This window comes from Tribolium castaneum, chromosome 2, assembly GCF_031307605.1.
Source record: "Tribolium castaneum strain GA2 chromosome 2, icTriCast1.1, whole genome shotgun sequence".
NCBI lineage: Eukaryota > Metazoa > Arthropoda > Insecta > Coleoptera > Tenebrionidae > Tribolium > Tribolium castaneum.
Window position 1 is genome coordinate 26,477,287 of NC_087395.1, and position 9,283 is coordinate 26,486,569.

Here is a 9,283-nt window from a genome sequence, read left to right on the forward strand (position 1 = left end):
CATTAATAACCTTGCAATAATAGTAATAGTAGCACTAATACTATACTTTTTCTGACAAGTAAATACTTGTTACATAAGTCTAATTACAACTACTCTATGATGTTAGTTTACGTAATGCAATTATGTATTTCATTTCCATAAAACTTTGTTGAACCAATTCGAAAAAATGTATTTTTGAGTTTCTTGAAGGTAGGCACGCATTTATTATTCAACAAGAGTTGTAATTAAAATGTAAACTAGTGCGCAATAATCCCCGGGGCAATTTTATTGCATCTATCTATCGTTTGTCAAAGGGTTTATTCGTAGTAGATTCGTCGGTTCGGTTAATTATTTTCAAAGGGTCTCGCAACCGCTCTGAAGATAATCCACGTAGTGGTCTACCACTAACAGCATCAACGTTAATGTTCTCAAGGCACATGGAATTCTGACCGTAATTGTAGGTGTTGTGGCCTAGATAGTTACTGTCTAACTGGAGCAATCTTTTAATTGAAAAACGTTGCTAATTATTGCCGCCCAAATGTATTCACAAGTAATCAATTTGGGATAAGCTGTGATATATTCGGCTCAGCTGTTATTAAAGCCCTATCGTTGAAAATCTATCAATTATGCACCCCATTTGAAGCCTTAAACAAATTGCAAGTGTTTTTCCTCGTCGAAACAATGGCGTATTGCGATGTTTAATGTATCGAAACGTCGGTAAATACGATAGTTATTGAATGGCTGACATCGCTGGACCAAATCTGGCTATAACAGTTACACAATCTAATCGCATCAGAGGTATGATAAATGATAATTACATGCATGGAACTGCAGTTGAATTTGTCAAGCGAAATGGAATACTCCTCCCACTTTTGTGAAAACCGAACAATAATTCCGCCGGAATTCCGCCGCATAAGAAATGTACGACGCTCTTTCTTCCTTCGTAATTTGTCACTCGGAAATATTATTGCTCATTTCTCCTATGAAATCAAGCGCAGCGATGCTGTTAACATACTTTTTTCCGCAAGACTCAAGACGGTTATGGATTCATTTGCATAAACCCACGAGGTATATTTACGTTTAGCGCGGCCGAAGGAAAATTCAACATTTGATAGGCTTGAGTTGACTATATTTTTTTATTTTTCTAAAAAAAAATTAAACTGTTGGACTTGATAAATAACGTCTTGTATCGATTGTGGTTGTGGCTTTAGCCGAGGTGAAAATCTGATTTAGTGTGGGACATTTGGCTCGGATTTATGTGAGTTGTGTTCATCGAGTATGAAACAAGGCACTAAAGTGTCAACTTATCTCGCAAAGAAATTAAATTACGAACAGAGATAAATTATCAATCACCACACATGCAATTCTTTGCGTTGATTGCAAAGTGTCGGTAAAGTTTCCAAACTGCTTGGTTGTATGTTAACGACATCTCAGAAACAAGAAAGTTGGACCGATGCGTACAACACAAGGGAACACTGATATGAATGTTCCCCGAGCCAAGATTCAACTAACTAGGTTAAGAAGTTGCAACTTTAATTAGAAGGAGAAGCAAAAAAAGCGCTTTTTTTCGAGCTTCTACAACACACGTCGTGGAAATTTCATATAACGTCAACTTAATTGAAACTTTCTCTCTTAACTCCAGATGGGAAAAATTCGCCTTTCGAGATACACATCGACGTCGTGTTTGCGGATTGACAGCGGAACTTTTCTTCCCAGCACACGACAACGCAAACAAACAAGAATTCGAGCAAATACGAGCGAAATTAATTAAAACAAACAGTAATTTGCAATTTTCGCGCGCGAAAAGTTGTTATTAAATTGCGGACGTGTGTGTGTGTGCATTTACCAATCATAGTCCTATTGATATAGGCGAAGTCGCTGGAGAGAAAAGCCAAGTTTATATACAATCACCAGTGTATTCGTCAACTCCTGAGATGACTCTCAGTTTTGTTAAAGTTTATAATCTGATTCTCTGACAGTTTCAAGATTATATTACACCGCTCCTTGACGAAATTTCCACTGAAAGCTCAAACTGTAATTTTCCGCGAAGTCTATATTATGCAACTTTAAAACGTTAGACTTTTATGAAACTACTTTCCCAAACAAAAATCATCATATGCACAGCTTGGGAAATGCATTTTTAACTATTCCCATGTTAGTTGAATGCAAATTATAATGTAGATATTATACGGTAGGTTTTAGTCGGAAGTGAAACATTATATCGTCTGTCATAAACAAAACTCGTTATCCAAAGAAATCTTTTCAACGGCTCCAAACTTGTTTGCAGACTCAAGACTTTTTATTCGACTAATTTAAAATTCCATTATTTTTAATGGCCAATTGACAAAGATTATAACAGTGGCTAAATCGACACACTAACGCGCAATACTCAATGCTATAAACAGACAAAATCATTATTCCGAGCGAAATTACCACTATTTCTGAGCTAAAATGCGAAAACTAGGTTTATGTCGGTTCTAAAGTCAACACCTTTGAGCCAACTTAAGTACACAAACAGCCAGAGATGGCGCTATTGCTTTCTCTCTACGGTCGAGCTTAAAGACCTCCAAAGGCGAAATTGCAGCAAACAATGTCACTATTACTTTAGGTACAAATTTTTACCGCTGCACAAACCCCAAAACGAATTTCTTGTGCGAAAATTCCGCCAATTTAATGCATGTAATTGTTCAAACGATCCAAATTATTCAAACAATTTAATCAAGCCACAATTTCCAATAAATTTATAAAGTTGATTGAGTATCGGAACGTTCGGTGCGACCGACGTAAACGCTATCGAAAAGGAGAGGCTCGAACATAAAACCCTCATAAAACATAATTTTTATTGTGCAACGCGAGCGTCGGTCTCGACTTAATTACAGAAAACTCCATTTTCTCCATCATCTCGTCGACATTAAGCTATTGAAAATTTCCCGGACACGTCCCGACATTTACATAAATAAATAGATACTATTGTGAGCACGCAAAGTGCATACTTGGACTTGAAAACCCGATTTTTTTTCCGGCGGTCGTAATTTTATTTTACTCGTTCGTTCACAATGCGCCCGATCAATCAATTTACGTTCGAGGCTCTTTTATTGTGTGCCGTATGAAATTCTCTGCCAGAGAAGATAAATTACTCAAACCCAAAGAACGCGTGCCACAAACTTTTGCCTTATTGTAATGACGCAATTAAAGTAATTAAGACCAAAAGTTTTGCCTTTCATCTCTAATTTTTTTTTCAGCAAATTTGACGAGATATGTGTTTACATGAAATCCTCACGTAATTAAGATGGAAGCTGACATCTAACGAACCTCTCATTTGAATTTGAATTTGTACTTTCTTCGCAATTGTGGCAACTATACCAAGCCATCTCTTATAAGTGCCGACGAGTTTAATTAAAGAGAATAAGTAACAAATTCCGTCGGCGTAATTAAGTCTGAAAGGTTTCCCTTGCCGCACAATTCTTTTTCCTCTCGATCGGTGAAAAATATGGAAACGGTTTACTTATCAATAGCGACAGAATTTTTGAAAAGTTAAATACTCTATTTAATTTAATTTCTACAGCAGGAAAAGACTTAACCATTGCAATAAATCTCACTACAATAACAAACAACACGGCATAGGTTACTAATACTAATAAAAAAAATTAAAAATTATCCTATTTTAAATTAGAAAACCTATTAGGATTTTTAACACAACAAATTTATATCAGCCCTTAAAAATTCGGGGTTTATGTTTTTTGAGAGATGAAATTCAGACTTAACTTATTAAGCAAAAAATATGGCCCTCTGAAGCGTTAAATAGATGAAATTTGTCGTGGCCTTGCGTAGGCGCACGTCTCTAGTTGGTGTGCAGATGAAGATTTCCCTCGGGTCTTTGTTGAGGTCAGCGCGATCCTCCCGGGATTCCGAAGATAGCGCGTGAAATCGGAAACCCGAAGAATATGTCATTACCGGCAGCAGAGAACTACGACACCCCCTTCACTTTACATTGTTTCGCTTGACTTTTATGAGAATGCAAAGCCATTAAATGGTGCGCATTAATTGTGGTCCTCGGCTTTTAACGTTTCCACCACCCCCACACGTGTCATAATTCGATTGTATTTCGACGTTTTTACATATTCATAAACACGAAAAACTGCCAATAAAATTGATGATTTTTCCATTAAAAAAATCGGAATTTGTCTCAAATCGCAATAATCAAACCAACGAACGGCACCAAGTTTCGGTAAAGCCGTGAATATTGTCTCATATTCAACTATTCAATAAAGGATAAAAGACGATTTCTGAGTTCCTGACAACAAAAGAGCTATTTGCTATAAACTTGTAAACATAAAGGCGAGAATCAGGAAAGATTTTGTATTTCACGCTGTCTGATTTTCACTTTAATGCTTTGCTTGAAATAAAATCCAAACAAACGTGAACGTGATTGGTTCGCAAAAACCTTTCGTCACAAAAACACACCTTGTTCCTCAAAAAAAAAGTTTAGAGCGGAAGTGGTCGCTGTAGTAAATCGTGAGAAGGGAACCGATCCGCGATAAATCTCTCCTCCAATCTCCGATTCTTACAATGACAGTTTCGAAAACAATATGTTACAGTTAAGTACAAGTGAAATAAATGGCTGCCTTGCCAGCCAAACCGCTGACCAATGTTTATTTCGGAAAGGTAAATACACTTTAATAAATACAACACTATGGACATATATTACAGGTAAAACCTGGACTGGATTCAGTCCACGTTATTTGGGTCACTATGAGAAGCGACGGACCAGATAAGGGGCGTCGCGACGTGAAATTCTCAACGGAAATTTATTGCCCGACATGACAATATTTTTCCGACGTTTGCGAATATTTACTTATTTATTAGACCTTCCGAACATGAAACGACTTCCTATTATTGGCACGAATATTCACAATTAACCATCGCGACAATCGATCGCTAGTTTTTCATGCAAAACGTTCAGCAATCGAAAAGTTTCTTTCAAGCAATATCCAACTTTTCTATTCGAGTTTCAACAACTTACTTGTTGCATCATGCGCTTGATATTGATACGGTTTTTACACACACGCACATAAAACTAGCCATGACAAATAATGTTATAGTATTGCATTGTCACGCAAATTACGTATGTATGTAAAATTTCAGTTCATTCGAACAACATTCGGAAAATATAAAACAGACAGACAACAAATCAAATGAAATTATTATTTAAAAATCAAGAAATGCTCTAATGCAAAAAACTACCTATTTAAAGTTGTATAATAAAATAAAAAAGGAGAATTGAATGAGCTTTCAATTGAAAAAATCAGCAAAACGAGAACAATTTAAAGCAACAATAAGCCCAGAATCGAGTTTAGTCGGATTACAGCGCTGTTTGATGCAAAAAATGCGCGACTTGTTCGAAAGCTCAAAAAAGCCCTCTTGCTATCCTTTCTTTACATCGATGTTAATTATCCAAAATCCTTGGATTACATCGACAACAACACAAATTTCGACGAGTGCTGCGTTTCCTTTGAGCCGAAATGAAACGATAATAAGCATTATAATATTGCAATATAAATGCTACGAACAATAGCTCCATAATTAATACGAGATCCTTTGGAGTGAAACGGCAAATTTCGCAGGCACCAAGCCAAAACTTTGAGCAATGTAGAGAGAGCGTGCTCAATAATGTCCCGAACAGACGAAACTACTCCCCGGATAAGTGAGTCGGAAAAGTTTTTTTTAGTGAGAAAAAAAAAGTAAAAGAGATCGAAATTAAACGAAAGAAACGATCAGGTGTCCGAAACCCTCCTTTATACTACCATAAATTCACGTAATCGCTGTTTTCTTTTACGTTCTCCTCGATTTAATCTAGACGGCTAATACACCTGTTGTAACCGGGTCGTAACCGATCCTGGCCACCTTTGATTGTCTCTTTTTATCCGCTCCCACATGATATATACCGGCACAGGTGACAGGTTATAACCCGTTTTCTGATTACATCACTTATCTTCAAAACGGATAAAAGATACTCGATTGTGTGACAGAAAACAAATCCCTAAACAAATTTGTCAAAAACAACAGAGTGAATATTTGAAACTTTGTTTCGCGCTAATAAAATAAAAAAGGAACAAGACGAATCCGTGCATAGAATATCGAAATGGAGCGTCTAAACCGAGCGTATAGTAAATTGCTTAAGATAGGAGTGCAGAAATGGGGAAAATTGCCAGAAATCAGAAAAAATATCGCATTTCAGGGGAGAATGATTGTGATGAATGCCCTGGGGGAAGTACTACTTATAAAAGCTCGGCAACGGGGTTTTGCGCACAAGTAATAGAGATAAACGAGGAAATGTGCACGTGAGAATGAAAGTTGGGTGTTTTTTTTTCACTCCTACAATAGGCTTGCACATGTGTGACTCGTATTTATGAGTTTGATGGTCACGTGGGACGACAAAATGAGAATAAACGTCCTTCGATACTTCCGGGATATCACGAATTAACAATTTTTCGTGTGTGAGTGTCTAAATTTATTCCTCCGATCCGATCCGAAGATTTGTCTTGAGTGTTTTCGGACCCTGAATCGACGAAAGTGTCATTTCAGCAACTTTTAAATTGCCGATTCGAGCGGTTAGCAAAAATTTATCTCCTTTGGCTGATAAAACAGCAATCGGGCGCACTTACAAAGTAACTCTAATAAAAAATCAAATAATTTGCAAGCCAATCTTCTACTAGTTTAAAGTGTCGTAATAAAAAGTGTGTTATTTCAGATTGATTTAAGTGTTTTTACATTTTCTTGTGCAGCTTTTTATGTTAAAGGAAACGTGAGTCGGGTGTAAACTCTGACGCCCTCTCCAGACACTGGCGCGCTAATAAAACATAAAAGAAATAAAATAATTTGCAAGCCAATTTTCTCGGAAGAGAGGTTTTCTCGGGATAATAACAGACTCCTTATATATCTTAAGGCGGTGCATTAGGGCTTAAAGGATTCCGATGTTTTATGTCTAATAAAAAGTGTGATATTTCAGATTTATTTCGTAATATAATGCGAATAAATCTGAATAAGAGGGCGAGCCGACTATTTCAATTAAATTTTTGTCTTGGTAAACGGGGAGTGAAAGAATCGGGAGTGATTTTTTTCTTCAAATATCACTTTACAGGGTAATGGCAATTGTATTCGCCTCAGTTTGTGAAATATGGGTTCAATTTCGCCGGCCCGCTGTATATAACAATTCAATAAAATGTAAAATCCTCGTGTGCGTATATTAGTTTTCTTATCTTTTATGCGCTGTCAAACTTTCTATTCCCCTAGTCATCTCCATTTCGAGATAGTGTGTTCGAGAAAAGAGTTTTCCTTCATCATATAATGTTTGACAGTTGGTCGAATTATATCCTCGGGGTGGTAATGGATGCCTATACCCCTGTATTTAACAAAACCGAAAATGTGTTATGAGGTAATCTTATTAAGTTGGAAAGATTGGTGGTCGTGGCGGAAGCTGTCGTTTTAAATGCAAAATAGATTAAAATGAATGCAAATATTTTTACCTTACTCAGTTATGCAAATTTAATCCGAAGCAATAAGCGGGGGTCTTTAAATTAAAATCAATTCAAGTCGGAGTCATTGAACAACAACAAGGGTGAAATTTAATAAAGTCTGATGAGGATGCTCGCGCCATATTTACTTAAGACAGATTCTTTGCTTCTTCGGTGATGCTAACGTCCTATGAAATGTTTTTTGAGAAAGATAGATAATTAAAAGAGCTTTCCAACCAGGATAATAAGCTTCATAGGGTTATCTCTAATAGTTCCGGATTTATTGCATGATAAATGTATGGCTTTATAATAAATTGTCCAAAATTAATGCTTTTTGTTAACACGCTGATTATTTTTGTAATTTGACGAATGCACAACCCATTAAAAATTTAAGCGTTCATGGTTGGAGCGGGGATTCCCCGCGGGTTCAATCTGCCGCCATTGAATTCGAGTTGGAAGAGATGAGAGATCAAGCTGGCGTCACTTATTGACTAAAGCACCTGTCACCAGAGAACGAATAAAGAGTCGCCAGTCAATGCCACAATTAAATCTCCACTCCGAAGAGGAGGAGGACGACGACGTCGACGGCTGGGGTCGGATAACGAGGTGCCGAATGCAGCACCAGCCAGATTATATAAACTTGAATTATCGAGCACAAAAGACGGATGCGACGACTACCGCCAGCGATATTACCTCATAAAGCTCGAAGCCTTTTTTTCATGTCGCACTTGTTTATCGAACCAACACCGATTTGCATCTGATGACCTCGCTTCCTCCTCTTATTGCCACCAATTTGCTATCATATCGTACAATCTAATTGGAGGAGGACTTAAATAGAAAACCATTAAGTACTTGCACAGTTTAACTGCTTTCCATTTCCTCGCTGTGCAGCGCTCTTTAAACTCTACTACATACAACAATCGGGAGTAATGCTTCACTCACATAACATTTTAAATAGGGAAAAAGACTGTGTTCATCATTGCAATCACGCCGTATTTATTGGTTGCTAGAAAATGCTGAACAAGTACTCTATTTTATTGCATCTTATTGCCAAAAAAGTCAAATTTATATTCTTCGTGGTCGTAACGTTGAAACATAAAACTCGAGAGAAAATGGGAAACGTAGCCTCACTTGTTTTACGTGTGCTATAATGAAAATTTAATTTTTCCCCCTTTTCCGTATTAAAAATAAAATTCATCACCGCAACATTGAATTCCAATTAACCAATGCTTTGTTATTCATCGAATAACAGTCGCAATATTCATCGGATTATATTCTAAACCCAATTTGGTAATTATGCATAACATAAATTAGTGAAAATATTACATTAAAAACAGATTTTTTCCCAAGTGACGAAATAAAATTAAAATATTCCTCGATGTAAATTTATGTAAATGGGAGCAGTCGCATTTTGTAACTAAATAAATAAATAAAACATGAAAAAGTAGCGCAAAGTGTATGTTTTTAACATCACGTTGATCCGGAAGGTAGATGCAGTAGGTACCGAAATAAATTTTCACATTAAAAATAAAGCTCATAAATAAAACATAGCCGGTCATCGTGGTCGATTTATAACGTTAAAAAATTGCAAAAATCTTCAGATGATCTAAAATTCACTGCATACACACGTAAAACGGATCGTAAAGAAGCACTCCTATTCATCCCCGAGGAAAAAACGGAATGTTTTTAATCCCGACAACAAAGCAACTTCAATTTCTCCACGTCATATCTGCGAAGAGCGACAATAATTTCCGCTCACAATAAATTCCGTTGTGCGGTGTAAGTGCACT

General features: G+C 36.7%; 1 protein-coding gene across 3 annotated transcripts in view; it reads left to right on the plus strand.

The window, feature by feature from the left end:
* Nucleotides 1–9,283, plus strand: part of Octalpha2R (alpha2-adrenergic-like octopamine receptor) — a 46,300-nt gene that overhangs the window by 26,031 nt on the left and 10,986 nt on the right. The gene's annotated exons all lie outside the window — the stretch shown is intronic.